The 17951-nt window shown below is 38.7% G+C and overlaps 1 protein-coding gene across 10 annotated transcripts in view; it reads right to left on the bottom strand.

Moving 5' to 3' along the window:
- FAM110B (family with sequence similarity 110 member B) overlaps nt 1-17951 on the bottom strand; it is a 116157-nt gene that overhangs the window by 80563 nt on the left and 17643 nt on the right. For 8 of the 10 annotated variants that reach the window (XM_080379129.1, XM_080379137.1, XM_080379138.1 and 5 more), the window contains one exon: nt 4088-4220. The exons of the other annotated variants lie outside the window; for them this stretch is intronic. The gene's annotated coding sequence lies outside the window, so the exon portion shown is untranslated. The remainder of the gene's footprint in view (nt 1-4087; nt 4221-17951) is intronic. 10 annotated transcript variants of the gene reach the window in all.

Here is a 17951-nt window from a genome sequence, read left to right on the forward strand (position 1 = left end):
GCAAAACTGTAGTCAAGGAGAAATTTATGACTGTACAAACACTGAAGATCAAGATTTGTCATCGAGACTAAGTGATGCTAATACTGAGGCATTCAGTCCATCTTCAAGAAGCATTTTAGAAAACAAATTTGAGCTGTTCAAAATTTCTTGGCAATAGCTAATATTTGAGATCTCTATTATGTCTAAGTTAGCAGCTACTGGATATAAGCTGTCCTTATTTTTATCGCAAACATAATAATCACACTGTCACGGTATGCTCTCCCACACTACTATCAAAAAAGATTTTGTAGCAGAATATACATTCAGCAAGTATCAAAAATTCATTATTTACACTATCAGTAAAACTACTCAGTAGTCTGAAAATTTACAGGATTGTTTTAAAGAATGTTTGAAACTGTACTAAAATTCAGGCCTGTAAACTTGATGTTTTCACTTTTTCTCCAGATAAGCCTAATCATTACTATCTGCAATTTGGATTCACATACTTCTCTATCAAGCCTCACATGGTAGCCTTTTCAAATAAAATAACACAGCTGTCAGCAACCCTGCTCTCCGTCTCAACTGTATCATCACCTTCTGCATCCTCTCAAGACAAAAAAAGTCCAAAAACCTCCAACCTCAGACTTTTGGACAACTCAAATCCCCATCTTCCTCTTTGCTAACCCACTGCACCCCAAGCTACCCAAAGGACCGCAATTCCTCTATATCATCTTCTAAAGTTATTTAATCACCATGACAGCGTTAAGTATATGGGAGAGATAAAATGGTTAGAGGATAAAGAAACCTGAATCAAAGTTACTTGACAAATGGAAGTAGAAAATTTCTTTTTAAAAAAAAGATTAAATGTACTTCTGGCAAGTTAGTGGGCAAGCATTAAGTTGCAATTTTCCTTCTGGTAGAAGTTAGCACATCCAGCACGCAGACCATTACTGAGGGACTTCTCAAGGAAATACCTGGGGAGAAAAATCAGCGTCAGCAACCCCATCCTAAGGGCTATCTTAGAAAAGAGTTTCTGCCAGAAGTTAAAAGCTTAAGCAAGACTGAAATCCCATTAAGGAAGAAAAAACGAAGGAGAGAAACACCAACAGCATCAGAGTTTAAATAAAATCAAAGCTATTGGTGAGGGCAGAAGGGAACAGGAAAGGAAACAAAGGCATAAAAGTTGGTGTACTATGAAAATCTGCACTGTTGGTTTCACTTCTTAAAAAAACCAAACATAGTTTATTTTAAGAAATTTTTTGGACTGAGCCAAGGCAACACTTGCATTTTACCTCCTCTAGCAGAAGAAAAATGAAAGAACATTTAACATTCAGAGCTTCTTTTGTACTAAGTCAAAATTATTATACTACACCTTAACACTGCTGTTGAATGAAGGCCTGTTTTTTGGTTTTGCCCCTTGTGGGTTTTTTTTCTTTTGAGGAAAAAAAGACTGCACTGAAAGGCACACATGGCATGTACATAGAGCTGCTTTTGCTGATATCACTACCACAGAGCTAAGTACTTTAACTCAGAAAATGCAGAAAAATGAACGATTTGAGAAGAAAAAAAAAATAAAGCAGACTGAACGGTGCTATTTTGAAATTCCAATCTAGTATTAATGGCAATAAAGCAGAGAAAAAGCATGAATAAAATCAAACACCATAGTATCTCAGAGATACAGCAATGCCTGAATAAATCAAAATCATCAGTTTTGGTTTGCGGTACAGAAGTTCACATTTGAAAGCAGCTGGATCGCAGTCAACTAGCCAGCTCCCATAGCAGCACCTTCAAGCTGTATTGATTTCTACGGAAGAAAAGGAACAGCAAATCTGCTTGAGCAGCATTGCGTCATTCTTTTAGTTGGCTTGAAGTAGTAAATTAAATGTTTTCCATTAGTATGGTAAAGAAGCTATACAATTTTGTTTTTATTTCGAATACAGTCTCAAGTTACGGAACACTTTAGCTAACTCTGCAGCAAGGACTACGTTTCATGTTTGTAAAGCCAGCAATTCATGCTTATGTGAAACCAGATGTGTACACTGCACAGTTCCCAGGGCTGTGAAGGTTTTTTTAAAATGCTTTGCTCTCAATTAAAAAAGACCCTGCTTTTCAGTTAAATCATGGAATACACTGAAGTGGAAAAAACATGGGGACGGGGGGAGAGGGGGAGAGCAAAGGGGGTGGGAGCAGAAGAAAACTTTAAGGGAATAAAATCCACACACACAGAGCAGCATATGAGCAATGCTGTATGGTACAACAAAGAGCAGCACAGTTCTGAGAAGCAATAAGCATAACATTACTCGAGGTAACAAGAACTCCTTGATCAATTATTCATATAATTTACAACAACAGTTGCAGCTGCATCAATGAAAAAAAAAGAATCTAGGGCAAATATAAAATCTTCACAGCTATGAAGTGCCCTTGATTTTCACCAGAACATTTGGCTGTCTCATATCATGTGTTTCTGATTAGCAACACACCCCTCCAACAAAAGGAAATGAGACAGAAAGGCACAGAACAAACTGCCTTGCTTGAAGTAGTGACAGCGTTCAAGGCTGTATTTCAATCCTCAACACCATGCATCACCAAAAACTGACAGTACCCTACACTGTTGTACATGAATCCTAACCACCACCCCACTTAGATGAATCTGTGTACCCCATGGGATTATGCAGATACCTTCTATTTAAGTCTTTACTCTTTCAATGTGTAAAATCACATTTTTCAAATAACGTTAAGAAATACTATTTTTTCTTTTTAGTGCATGGTTATCTCAACTTGTATCATTTCATGTACTCCTAAGGCAAATGTAACAAAGGGAAACATTAAAGAGAAGTATTTCTAGATTGTTTTGGGTTTTTTCATCCAGTTTGAAATCACTGTACAATCATCATCAGTTTTTCTGCTCTGCCAAGGATTCAATACAGTATCCTTAATTGTTCAAGATGGACTTGCTAGTGGACTGAAGAAAGCTGAATTCAGAAAAGTGAGAAGCAGAAAGTGAATGGTACACAAAAGGGATGAGTGGGCCTAACCGTACTTGGTGGTTGTTACTCCCAGGCACATACAGCAGATCATGAGGGAAGGTTGTGAGGTGAAACACTGACCGTGCTAATGGCAAAACTCATGCCAGTTTTGATTTTACTCTACAGATGGTAGGACAATGAACTCTGGTCTAGTTTGGAGCTCTAATTCCAGTCTAAATTAGAAAGATCAATAAAGGATTAACAAGAAAAACTTACAATTCTTCTTGGATGAATCAAGGAATATTTATTTAAAGGAACCGTCCAACAATGAAGTTAACACCTTGCCACAGCTATTTTTAAAAAAATGCACAAGTTGGAAGACCTTTAGAAGGACCAATGTTTAATCTTGAAGAAATTTGTAGAAAACATTTCCACTACTGCTCACTTTTTTCAGCCAAATCCCTACACAAAGTTCAATTAATCTCTTCAGTATGAAAGAAAGATTCTGCATATATCATCACTACATTCAAAATCTTGTCTATCTAACAAAACCATAGTATAGTCAAATCTTCTAAAGTGCCTGGGTCTGTAGCACTGATAGGTTCAGCAAAGTTCTTGAGGTCACATTTTCTCTTTCATCCATCAGCACTTGTCCTTTAAAGCAAGAATGAGTTCTGGATGACCATACTAAGAAACAATTGTAGTGCCAGTAAACAGAAATTCATCATATGCAAACCTCATTCTCCTCCCATTGCTGAAGACATCCAAGAGTGTTTCCATATTTTTGTGGCCACTCAGAGCAAGCTCTGAGTGCAGCAATTGAAGTGGGATATGTTTCTAAAAACAAAGCAAGCTGTGGAGCTCTGAAACAGCCTGTTCCCTTGTCAACAAAAAACTGCACATTTATCTTTCTACTAATTTTCTAAGGATTTACTTCTGGCTCTAACCTACAATGCACTATATCGTCATCGTTGTCCCCAGCATTTGCTATGACACCATTTGTACCAGGTAACAAGCAGTGATACACACAAAAGGAGAAAGCTTAGAGATGCAATTAGTGTGTTTACCTATTAATAAAAGAAATCCTTATTTTGAAAATTTTATGAACCACTTCCATTTGCTTGAAAAATTAATCTCTTTACCTTGATATAAGATTTCTGAGCTCCTGCTAAGGCTTCCTGGCTTGTCAGGAGGTCTTCACCTTTACCAAGAGGTCTCCAGACAGAGACAGGTCTCTTCAGCCCTGGAACTCCCAGAAGCTCCTTGCAGCAGTGCCTGGAGACACAGCAAGGGAAAGCATTTAGCTTCATCATCATGCTTCATCAAAGCCACATTTTTAGGATGAGCAACAAGCATCCTTTTAGGTTGAATCTTTTGGCTTAAACAACATACATTTCAGAAACCAGAAATGTATGTCATCTTTTGGAGACTGAAAGGCTGCAAAGAGGTGGTTAGTGATACCAGACAAACGCTCAGTCAGCTGTAGATGTCCCCTAGTGTTTATATTGCTAGTCCTAACAGCATAATCTCCAAGCTCTGAAATTTGACGGGTGACCTACAGGTCTCAATTCTGAGTTTCTCTCATGTCACTATTTCCCTGATGCTGAAACTGCTCAGAGACTTGCCTTGGGAATGCTTCAGAGCACTGAGCACAATTGGTGAGACATCATCTTTTTGGGGGAGTCACAGAGTGCTGTGCCACTGCAGGCAAGAAACCCAGTCTGCAAACCACCTTACCTCCCTGTGCATGACCTCCACCTAGCTGACAAAGCAATATGTGTTAAACATGCATTCCAGAACACTGTCTTTTGCTCAGAAAAATTCAAAATAAAAATCCATAAACTCCACCATCAGAAGGGAAGGATAAGAATGAGACCGCCTTCCTGAAATGAATGCAATTCATCCCTGCTTCTTACATGCAAAACAGCCATGCAGAATTTATAAGGTTACAAGATGTGATGTACATCCCTGTTTAGGTTTATGTTCTTTTTCTCAACATGCTACCTGAAGGTAAGACCAGCTCTAATCATAATACTCTAAGAAGAAAAGTACTTGGGTACCTGAGATTTCTGGCTTTATTTGACAGCACATGCTCAAGCAACCTTACTGGCACAAGGAGATGGCACTGTAGCTTCTTTTAAGCAAACATTTCTGAGCAGTTTCGAATTATTTCAATCTTCTGATCAGTTATTCGCTCTAGAAACAGGACTGCAATCAAATTACAGACGTGAAGAAACACAGGGTTTCTTTAACACAAATCTCAAAACTATTTTAGAAACTGTTTAAGCACAAATTCAATAAAAGAACTGTCTCATACAGTTTAACACACTAAGTGGGCAGCAATACTTGTCAGATATCAATTACTTCGGGTTTCCCCACTCCCAGTCTTTGAGGAACCTGTCCAAGTTTGGATCTTGACATTAATACACCTAAGACGAGGGTTCATTTGTGTTGGGCAGGTGGATGGAGCATTGTCTTGGAGACTGGCCACTTTTGAAACAGTGGTACAACAAAAATGAGTAACAATGGAAGGCTTTCAGAGATAGATGGGCACTTTAGTGTCAGTGCTTATAAATTAGAAAAAATAACAAGAGGAAGATGAAGGCATAAGCATATTCAGAGTGACATAGCATTAGAGCTACTGAGTTACTATGGGAATGTTGTAGTATTGTTATTCTGGTATTTGGTAAAAGAGGGGGGGGAAAAACCCAGCATTATAAAAACACGGGAGATTAAAAAAAAAAGTTTTCCAACCTTGCCTTGGTTAGTACAAAAATGCCCAACCAACAGATTAACGATCAAAACTACACTCTTGTCTTACTAATTATTCTGATATTCCAAATTACTGTACTTTTAAGGAGTAATTCTGAACTGACACTCATTTCAGTCTCAAAACTAAAGCAACTTTGCAAGCAAAAGAATGGCAGCAACTCATAGTTTAAGACTGCTATAAATTCATATTTGACAAGTCAGAGGGGAAAAAAGGGAACATGGCCATTAATTGCAGCTAGTAAATCAGTTCCAACCATGTTTCTTGGCCAGCAGCTTGAGCAAGTTCAAATACAAGCACTTTTATCTCCAAGTTAAGTGACAATTTTTACAGCTGCCAACAGGTCAAGACAAAATACACACCCCCAAAATCCCTAGAAGACTGCTAGATGTGCTGCTTAAAACGAAAAACTTGTGACAAAATACTGTGGAAATACAAGTTTGTGTCTTTTTGTGCAGGAAAATACTGAGCTTCATGAATTCCTCCCTTTCTGCCCTGTTGAAATTAGAGTTCCTTGCTTTCTGCTTCTCCACTAAGTTGCTAGTTTAGAGTCTGCGAATATTACAGGTTGTAGCTCCCAAATTTACATCTGGTGCTGATAATGTTACCAGTCTCATATAGGAAATATATACCACCAAGTTGAATATATTCACGTCTAAAGAAGAAAGTATAGTATGAATGTATGCACGTGTACGAATAAATACATATATCTGTAAAAGTAGCTGCACAGTTACCAGTCAGCTTCTCTGAGGCACTCAGAACTGCACTTAAAATATTTTTATGAAACTGTTTTATATTTATAGACTACATCCTGAGTTTCAGCCTTTATCCAGCAAGCTGGAGCCTTTTATGACACACGTCGTTTCCTGCTTCACTGTCCAGTATCAACAAGTCTTTGGGCTTTCTTTCTAAAGAGTTTTCATCCTCACTTGCCACGTTCTTCCTCCCTTTCATTCTCTTGCTAAGTATAAAATCGAAGTTTCAGTATTTACAAAAATACACATCTCAAGGAAGAGAAGCCAAACCTAATTCAGAAGGATCCATGAATGAATGAATGGGTTTCTTATTCTAACAATCCCAAAGGAACTGATCGAAACCTTCAAACCTCATTCAAGACTACCCTGAGGTTTCCATAACCCAAACTAAAGTCTTCAAAAACATAGGATTTCTTGACAAATAAATAAGCTGATATGGAAACTCAGCAGCAGACAATTAAGCATTTGATAACTTGATGCTTTGATAAGGCATTACCTTAATCTCTGTCACTGGGAAGAAACTGAAGTCAGGAAACTGAAACTAGGTGGCTGGAAGAATCTAGCTACTCAAACAAGATCTACTTTCTGTGCCAAAAGAGATACGAGTGCTTTCTGCAGCCAAATAGAGCACAAATCCTGAGAGAGAATAGTTATTTAACAAAGCAGAAGAGGTATAGGAGATCTCAGCTGCACACGTAACTAAGAAACAAGGAAGTATTTACCAATGAATACTGTGTCAAAAATTAAAAAAAAGAAAAAATGCCAGTCTGCTTAATGCAGACTCTAAATTTTCACAGGTGAGAGGTGCTGAGTCACTACTCCCACATCTCTATAGCTTTCAGGTCAAAAGCTCACATCAAACAAATTAAGAAGGCGTAGTCAATTTAGAAAACACAATTTTCAGAAAAACTAATTAGGGGAGTTTTGTTAGGAAGAGGCTATATCCACTAACTCCAGCAGTTTCTACCCCTGTGGACAGGCATGTTTTCATTAAAAACAACAAAAAACCTAAACTGTAGCCTGTTCACTTATTCATCATTAAACTACTGAAAAGATGGAAGAATCAAATTAAAGAAACCTAGAAAAATCAGAAGTCAGGCTTCCCACAATTAATGTTAACATGTTCATACTTCACATAGTGTTACTGTAAGTATTACTCTATATTACTTTTCCTGGCAAATAAATGCATAAGTATCTTCAATATTGGAGGTTTTACTTCTGAGCCGGAAAACTTATCTTTCACATTTTCTGACTTTATGCACAACTGCTAAAAAAATTTTGACCAAGAATAATAAATAAAGTCAGTCACCTACAAGAAACGAGGAGCCTTACCACAAAGTTTGATGAAAATACTACTAATTTTCCCAAGTAAGGGTTACATCAACTGGACAACTGGAAGGCAGGCACATCATTGAAAGTCTCACAGTTTCACTACCACTACTCCTGCAGCTATGAGCATCTCACTAGAAGACTCTGAATCAGTCAGCACAGCTATCCAGCCGCTATACACTGTCAGGGGAAGTTACAGTACAGTGTGTACATATGCATGTTTGAAAAACATCTGAGAGAAGAGCCAAAAACCAGAGTTTCATTTTACCCTCATTAGTTTTCTGCCCACATTCTCAGATATTCTCTTCTTCTAGTCTCCAGGACTGAGGGTTTCATGTAAGGTTTGTATCAGTTATGGATTAAGCACTCTGTCCAAGGAAATACACACATCAGGTACAGACAAGCTGTAATTTTATGATCCATATGTAGTGTTGCACCATTTCTCAGTAAAACACAGCTGATTCCTTAATGCAGCCACTTGTTTACTTACAAAATCAGAGCTTCTGTCCTTCTAATCTTCCTCACTGGACTTCTTATAAGTTTATAAAGGCAAATGATAAAATCTGCATTTATTCTAGGAACTTTTTAATGGAAGTCTAGCACTTTCCTGGAATGAATCACAGTCAGTCAAGAAAGTATAATAGAAAAAAAAACCAAACAAAAAGAACACAGAAAATCAGCTTTTCTGGCCAGTGTGCTACCTGGTCCTGCAGGATAGGTTTCCTTTTTCTAGAGTTAAAATATGAATGAAAATAAGTACAGATGTTCTGATAGAAGCAATTGGGGTTCTTAAGCATCAGTGGGAAGTCCAGTAAAACAGGACTCCAAAGCTAAGTTAAAAGGTCATCTTGGAGGGCAACGAAAGACAGGGAAATTTCAGTAGTTGAAGAAAGCAGCAGTATGGATGGACCTGATGGGTTTCCATACTGCCATCCTCTTTGCGCACCTGAGGAACAACAGTCAGATGTCAAGCAAATTAATGACAAGAAAAGAACAGTCAGATTTAGGTCTTCTAAGACAAACACCTAAGATAGGCAGTTACTGAAGAGGATGGACACACCTGTCATGGGGAACCATTCCTTCAAGAAACTCCACTGAAAAGCAGAAGATGACTGAAAGTACTCCCCAGCTGAAACGACAAGCACAATTCAAGAGATACCAACAAAAAACTGCAACTGGGAATTTATGAACCGAGTTTATATACAAATGTACAACCTCCTACCAACTTCGGTCTCTGCAAACATAAACCCCTTGCCTAGGGACTTGAAAGAGAAAAGCCTGTACACTTGTGAACGTCCCTGGGTTTGGTGATAATGGCCAAGCTAAGAGTTGGAATAAAGACTGTTAAACAGTAAGAAAAACATGGTATATGACAAAAAGCAAGCATAATGATTCAAGTGACAAAAAAAGACAGGTTAAATAAAGGGCCTGGTACCATGATTTAAAGTAAATATGACTAGGAAATTTAATCAGAACAATCAAGCTTCTCAAGTTTTTCCTGTGAAAGGGAATAGAAAAATACCATGTTGCCTTATTACTATAAACGTTACAGAGAACCATAAAATAGGGTACAGAAGTTGAAATCAAGGCAAAAGAAGAGACCCCCTTTGTAAAAGTTTCTGGTGACTTCTCTAGCAGTTAAAAAAAGTCAATTAAGCTCCCAAAAAGTGCATCAGTAATTAAGAATCACTCATTCAGGGACAATGATGTGATTCATTGACTTGGAGGTCTTGAAAATGGCTTAAGACTTGGACAGAGCCCTGGAGATTTCCATTTATAGAAAAAACAGTGTACTCTTGAGTCTTTACGGATGATCCAGGGAACATGCCAGCACACACTATGTTAAAGAGTAATGTCCAAAGTTTTCTGAAAGATAGCCTGGGTATAACACCTGAACTGTCTTTTTTTTTTTTTTTTTTTTTTGGTTGAGTTTGCAATTGAGCTTTATTCATTTTTCATTGTCCCCATGAAAGCACAACCACTTTGTAGTTCATGAGATGGAAACTAAGGAATCTGTTTGACTTTAGGACAGACATTGGAAGCAACTATACACTATCACCATCTTTGCCTGCTATCTGGGAGAAATCTGAAGACAAGACACTCACATGTATATTTTCATGAATAATTGTATGCAGCTGAAGAGGGAATCATATATGTTACACTACCCTGTCTGCATTCTCACAACAACCTTTCCAAAAATTAGCAGCACCTAATGGTAGAGCTGGAACTCTACTAATCATAACAAAAGCATGGAACTAAAAACATGAACTGTGCATAAGACAGATTTTAGACTTGACAAGGGTGACACTTTTCTCTGGCTTTTAATAGTGACACCATTACCATTTTAAGAAAGATACTCTGGAACGCATAGACACTTTCAAAAGTCTTTGCAACATCAAAGTTAGTTACTTAATGCCTTCAACAGATTTGGACTCATGATTGTTTCTGTTGCAAATCAAGCCATAGTTGGAGAAGTAGGATTTTTACGCAAATTATAAAACAAATTTGCTGTAGCTTCTAATCTTCCACACCCCCTGTCTTGCTGTATCTGCGTAAGACACACTGTGCAAGAGATATGGGAGTTCTAAGCCTTCTATCTGGGTACTGAACCACCACAAGTTGTGTTAGTTCTCCCCTGGGTATGACCAAGGGACAACGACCCACATTCAAACAATAAGTGTGACATCCAGTCCCATTAAATGATCAGATCAAGACAGCTCTTGTGTTTTCAGTACTCAGTTAAGATGCCAAGGTAAAACCTCCCCAAGCAATTTTTCCAGGGAACAATGCCAGGACACTGCAAGAGTGGTTCTCCAAAGTACCTGCATGACTAGAGGCAGCATGGCATTTTCATCAGATCTATGGGAAGACCAGGAAGTATGAAAGTGCCAGATGGTTACTGAATACCAAGTCACGCACACATTCAGGTCATCTTCATTTGCCCACTGGCCAAGACAACAAGAAATGAATTTGCAATACAAGCTTGAGAACTAGAGTAAGTACAAATTATTAATGAGACATTTGCAAACACAGAGGTTAAAACAAAACAAAAACAACAACAACAAAAAAAGTCATGCACTTCACAAGAAATAAGAAAGAACTGGCAGGAGGAATCAGCTGAGGGAAAGTCATCAATTTATCATTTCATTAAGCATGACTGAAATACAGACGGACATTACAGCCTGTAAAGGCAAATTTTCCTCTGGCCTAAAATACTCTCCAGCCCATACTTATACATGCAAGTTTCCAGGTAAAGAATTTTCATCAGCAAGTTATTAAAACCTCAAAGTAGCAAGAATTTAGTTTAATCTATATTCACTTGAGGACAGCCACTTGCTTACCCTGTATCACACCCAGACTATCAATTCTCTCTTTACAACTTAGTATAACCAGGAAGACTAAATTCCTGCTTATTCAATTGTAATTGTTCCTCTTCAGATGTTTTACACATGAAGGAGCAAAGGATACAGACAGACAAACTCAGTTTTAAACTTTAAATCAGTCAAAAGCTGAAATGTTACTAACAACAGACATGAAACAGGTAGATTGCCCATGATAGAAAATACTAATCCTACAGCTTGGCTTCAAAAAAACCCACAGTCCAATTCTCTGGGAAGAAGATATGCAAAGCTTTGACTTAGGGTCAGGCCACAGAGTCAAATATATGAAGAGGACATGAATCAGAGATTATTTCTAAAACTTCCTTTTCAAAGCAGAAGAGAATAAGCATCAAAAGTATTCATAAAAACATACCAACAGTGAAGAAAAGCCAGGTACAAGAGCAATATATAGTACCGCACAGACTTCAGCCAGGCACAGATGTGCTGTCTGCTGCAGCAGTCAGTCCTACTCCTTGTCACCAGCCAAGCTTGGGGACCTGGCTCAACTTTTGGCTCTCACACCCAGGTTTCATCTGCACCAGACCTAAGGAGGGGAGCTCTCCAGGACAGTATGCAACTGGGAAGTACTCCAGGATGCCGCAACTTTTGACCAGCCTGGGGACTCAGTGAGGCTCAGGTCAACACTCCTCAGAGTACACACACTACAAACTTTTCCTGGAAACTACATTAAAGCATGATTGTTGCTTATTAAATATACCTAATATTGGACTACAAAAAACTACAAGCAGTTTAATGCCTGCCTTTGTAACCTGTTTCAATACTTCACTATCATCGTTGATAAGAATAGTAAAATGGTATCACACTTGCAGGGAAAAAAAAAAAAAAGTGCTGGGTATAGGATAACAATGATCTAAGTAATGAAGCTGCAGAAGAGGTCCCTGCATCATGCTCAGCGATGCATGAAGATAGGATGTCTTACCAAGAGCCCTCCTCCCTGGACCACAAGAAGTGGAGCCCATCCCTAGGCCAAAGGCTCAGTGTTCAAACGCAGTAGATGTTTTAAAAAGCAGGAATTAAACACTGCATGCCAGCTCTGTAAAGTCTACCTTCCATGGGGGCAAAATAAGATTCTTGTGCTGCACACCACAATTCTGAGAAGCAGAAAAGGTAACGACTTCATATAGTGATGCAACTCGACCTTAGAAGCGGGCCATTTGAGGCAATTCTGTACAGAAGTAAAACACACTGAAGATCCCATTATATATATCAAAATCTGGTTATTGATTAGAAGATTTTAATGAAAAAACATATTATTACTATCCAGAATTTCAGTGTAGTGCTACAGCACTTCATATCCCAGAGGAAGCGAATCCAGGCAACTGCTCCACTCCAAGTAGCGGGAAGCTGGCAAACACAGGCAAGGGGCAAGCAGCCAAACCAACTACTACTGTTAAGAGTGGTATAAATCAACAGTTTGAATCAGGTTTTACACTTCCTTTCTGAGGACTCAGCCACTTACTGCTTCTTTTCTAAACATTTATCAACCTTGCATCAGGTCCCTATGGTAAGGCAGAAAAGTGGCAACAGCTGTAGAATACCTCCATCAGTTTGACCTTGATTTGGGCCTTGATTTTTTTTGTCAAACGTCAAACCAGGAGAGAAGCTTAAGAGACTATATTCTCACACTGTTCTCACAACTCATAGCCATAAACTTTTGACACTTTTCTTATACCTTAAAAAAATAATATCAAGTAGTACATCAAGCAGTCCCACAAAGGATGACAGCTGATAGGGCTTGCCACGTGCATAGTCTTCCTTTGATAACTCTTATCCTCATTTAACAGTGCTGAGGTCAGGGAAGAAGGAAAGAGCATACAATATTTTTAAAAAAAGAATCTTTCACAATAGGAATAGAGTTCATGAAGCTGACAGTTATTTCACAGCAGCAGTCAGAAAGGAAGAGAAAGGACGCATGGGAGGCTACAGGTTGCCAGTTGCATGTCATCGGTCCATAAAGCAAGGTCTCTCTTCTACGCTGAAGCCAAAGGGCAATTAAAAGATCATCCTACCCTGTCACTCATTCTGAAACTACCTAGCAATTCTTTTCTAAGAAATAGAGATGAACCACTAATACCTGCACTGGTTAATCTTTGGAATTTCAAATGATCTCAAAGTTAACAAAATAATGCTGGTCATTTGGGTTACAAAAAGATCTCCAAAAATACATGCAACATTTTTGTTGACCAAAACATGTAGTTTTCACAGGAGGCACTCATATCACAGAACAGTCAGGGTTGGAAGGGGGCTCTGGAGATCATCTAGTCCAGCCCCTGCTAAAGCAGGCTCACCCAGAGCAGGTTGCACAGGAGCGCGTCCAGGAGGGTTTTGAATGTCTCCAGAGAAGGAGACTCCACAGCCTCTCTGGGCAGCCTGTGCCAGGGCTCTGTCACCCTCAAGTTCTTCCTCATATTCAGAAGGAACTGCTTTCATTTCAGTTTGTACCCCATTGTCCCTTGTCCTGCCACCAGGCACTACTGAAAAGAGCCTGGCCCCATCCTCCTGACACTTGCCCTCAAGATATTTGTATGCATTGATAAGGTCCCCTCTCCTCCAAGCTAAACAGGCCCAGCTCTCTCAGTCTTTCCTCATCAGGGAGATGCTCCAGTCCCCTCATCATCTTTGTAGCCCTCCCCAGGACCATCTCCAGCAGTTCTCTGTCTCTGTTGAAATGGGGAACCCAGAACTGGACACAGGATTCCAGACAGTACTCCAGTACAATACCTAATGATGTGCATTTTGATGATCCCAACAGACTAATAAAATGTCAGTAAAGCATTCTCCCTGTAGAAGTTCCATAACATTTGCTATAGCAGATGCACATAATTTTCTGCAGGAACATCAGTGTAAGTTATCTACAAAGATAGGCACCCAAGCACATATTAACCCCAAACATTGAATTTGAACATTATGAATTGTAAGCTCAAATATATGAGACATCTAAGAGGATGTTTGTGTAACATATGAAATTAAGTATCAAAAGCACTAAAGACAAAAGGAACAAGCTTTAAAATTTAAGTCCAACACCTAAAGAGATTTTCTACCTTGATCTTTATTGCAGTGCTATGGTTTCTACTACTACATTTTCATACTGTACAAACAATGCATTTAAGTTTCCAGTTATTATGTTTGTGTGCTAATAAAGAAAGGGGATAAATTTTGAGAACCATGCCGCCTCAGACCCTGCTGAAGGCTTTCATATGATGCAGTTCAGGCAGAATATGTTTTAATTTGCTTGCCACAAAATAGGCAATTATTATTTTAGTACACTTTAAAGAAAAAGTAGTATACCAAAAGTCACCATTTGGTCTCTAACTATAAAAGTTACAATCAAATACATGGGATGTGAACAATTTGATAGGTATACTTAAAATACACTTGACATTTTTCTCTCCTAATGTATGTTTTTAATGATCTTGATAATTTTTGCTTGTTTTACATGCAAATTACCTAACCATGCAAGTTAACTTTTTCATCCAGCAAATTCCAAGTGATTTCCAACATACGAAGAACTGTTGGGAACAAACTTTCTTTGTATTGACAATACTTCAGCACTTACACTGCATAGCAATTTATTCGGGATGTTATAATTTAGTCCTGTGTGGGTGTCAACTAACTCGCTTCAAAGTCTGCTTCACATCTACAGTTGTTATTCAAGAAAAAGATGCAATTATATTAGTCACATAGGCTGACTACAATGTCTTAAGGCTTCTGCACATCTCGCTTGGGGAAGTTAGGACCTGCAGCTCCACACATTGGAAGACTCTCCCTAAAAGCAATAAATACAATGTTTCTTGGTTTTTGTTAGCATGAAACCAAGTTTTGCAGAGCAGATAAGGTATCATTGTCAGGTCCCCTAGCAGCAGACAGGCAGGCTTTCCACCTCCCCCACATCCGCAAGACCTTGGGCAGGAACAGGAGAAAAGGGAAGTGTCAATACAGGAGTTCTGAACACAAACTTCTTAACTTAAAATGACCTTTTCTCTTTTAGTTTTGCACTCCTTGATAAAGCATTACACAGGGGCACACAGACTAATTCTCTAAACCTCCACATTTGAAGGAACTACTCCAGAAACAACCTGAAGATACCAACACAGATGGCATCTAACAACCTAATTTTTTTGTCAAGTACAGCAGCCATAGCTTACAAACAGCATGTTTTAGAGCAGCCTCTTATCTTGATTTACAGAACTTGCAAACTGATGGAAAATTCATTACATCCCCTGTGTAAGTTCTTCCAAGATTAATTACTCTAATTTTACTACCTTTGCTTTTGGTTCTAGGGTGACATAGAAGCTTAAAGGAAAATTAAAGGCTTCATAACAACGATTTTCCCCAAGTTTGTTTAAATCTCTAATGCAGTAGATTACTGCAGCTGAACAAGCCAAGAATTTCCCTGTTGTTCCAGTTTACATATTTAACAGCACTTCTCCCAGTTTTCCCAGTTTACATATTTAACACTGGGCTGAGGCGCTGTGGAACCAAACACACAGAGCAGTGACTGCTGAGGAAAAGCAGCAGGAAAGCTAGACGAGGCCCAGGGAGAGACTTCATGTTTCAGTATCTCCCAAGGAATTAAAACAAGAATTGGCAAGCTTTCGTACTTATTTATTTTGCTGACAGGGATGTTTTCACAAAAAGAAAAAAATAAATTCAGTCCTACGGCCAGAGTTTGTTACAGCAACACCACAAGTCCTGTTTTGGGTGGAAGGCGATCACCCGCTGCCAGGAGGCCGAGGCGGCACGGCGGGCTGGGGACTTGGCATGGGGCCTAGGCTGGGCAGCAAGCACACAGCACGGGAGAACACCCAGGGTCCTCGGGCCCAGGCATGGCCCCGCACTGAGAAATGCACAAAGAGCACGGCCCTGAGAGCTTTTAGGGTGGCAATCAAACACGCGTTGGGGAACATGAACGTTTTAACACCCCAATAGAAAGGGAAATGCTCCCACTGATGTCTGAGGGTAGCAGGTTCCTTCCCCACCAGTGCCGCCCCAGTCAGGAAGCTTTCTAGCCATGGAAGACATTTTTTTTTTTTTAATAAAGCCTTAAGTTATTAATAAGAATGAAATCTCTTGGCCTAGATTTTTTCCAGCTTTAAAAAAAAAAAATCCCTATGCACACACACACACCACAGCCTTCCTCTACAAGCACTAACATATTATACTCAGCATACACCAGAGCACTTCTAAACAGGTATTTCATAGTGAAAACAAAACCAAAAAAAAAAGGCTCTTCATGCCACTCCCTTACCCAGCTCTGTGTAGGAACATGAATACAGATGATGTTTGATTAAAACAGAAACCTGAACCCCAGGTTGAAAGTATTTACTTTTCAAAAGCATTTTACAATTTGATTTTCTTTTTGCCTGCTGTGATAATTGATGAAAACTACACAGGGATTAAAATGAGCACAGGTGCGTGTCTACACAGTTCAAAGAGATTTGATCTCAAATGAAAATAAAAAAAAAAACAAACCCAAGAAAAAACCCACCAACCAAACCCTTGAGTACTTTTAGGAATGGATTTAACACAGCCTAAACAAATAAGCCTAGATTAAAAGTAGGGTTTTACAGTGCAGCCATCATGTTACTAAAATTTAAAATTCTTATTTTATAATGTATCAGAAACTTTTGCAAGCAATACCTGATTTAAGCTGGTATTAACAGCCCGTCATATCATAGGGGTTGAAGTGGATCCAGAGAAAAAAAATAAAGGCACTAAAAGCAGTAAAGAGCACTAAAATGCAAACCGGCATATGTAACAACAGACACTTGGCACTAAATCAACATTATTTTTAAATTTGTGAGAGGTAAAAGGAAAGCCCATGAGCTGAGAATATTTTACTGCCAATATACAAATCTGCACAAAACCCCTGCTTATTTTCTTTGCCAATTTTATACTGCTACAGCTGGATCACAACTTCCTTGCACCCATGAGGTCAGAAACCATTTGAAAAGAAATGCATGATACAGCTAATCTTTGTGCCAGCTAATCATATCTAATGCAAAAAACGTGAATTTCCCCATTTTTCTGTCCCAGCCTCCTTCAGCAAAGCTAACTAGCACGTCACTAATCCCAAATTTGTTGCACTACTTTGTTAAACAGATTTAAAAGACAAATATACACAAATCACACAGGATAAAGAATTTATTCTGTGCTCAAGGCTTATTGCTGAGCTTCTATGAGAATCAAAAAAACACCCAGACCTCAATTGTACAGAAAACAAATTTATTTGCCTCAAAGGCATGCCAATGGAAGACTATACAATTATGCAGGCATTTTTATACAACAGCTATTTTCTTGCCTAAACTACCTAAAACATTGTTGCTACATTAACATGTATTCAATCTTTTTTTTTTTTTATAAACAGAATCCAGTATATTTTTAGGCCTCTGAGTAATAACAGTAGGAGATTAAAAATATATGGATCAGAGATGGAAGAACTTCCTTTCCCTCCCTCTCCCTCCGTGCAGGGGGGCAGCTCAGGACTCCCTCAATGTGGGACACAACAGCTAATTAGCAGGATCTCCAAACAGGCTTAATTCTCTCTTTAACCACCTTTTCGAGTAGTGAGAATAAGGGAACACTGGCCATCATTCTGCAGAAACACATCAGTTAAATTGTCAATATCTGAAATTTCCACGGCTGCCGTATAACTACACTTACATCCATACATTTTCCTGCATGTCTTAGCACAGATTTATGTTTCTGTAGCATCTATTACAGTGAGTGCTATTACAAATCTAAATTAACT

This window comes from Falco punctatus (assembly GCF_963210335.1).
Source record: "Falco punctatus genome assembly, chromosome: 3".
In the NCBI taxonomy this organism is placed as follows: domain Eukaryota; kingdom Metazoa; phylum Chordata; class Aves; order Falconiformes; family Falconidae; genus Falco; species Falco punctatus.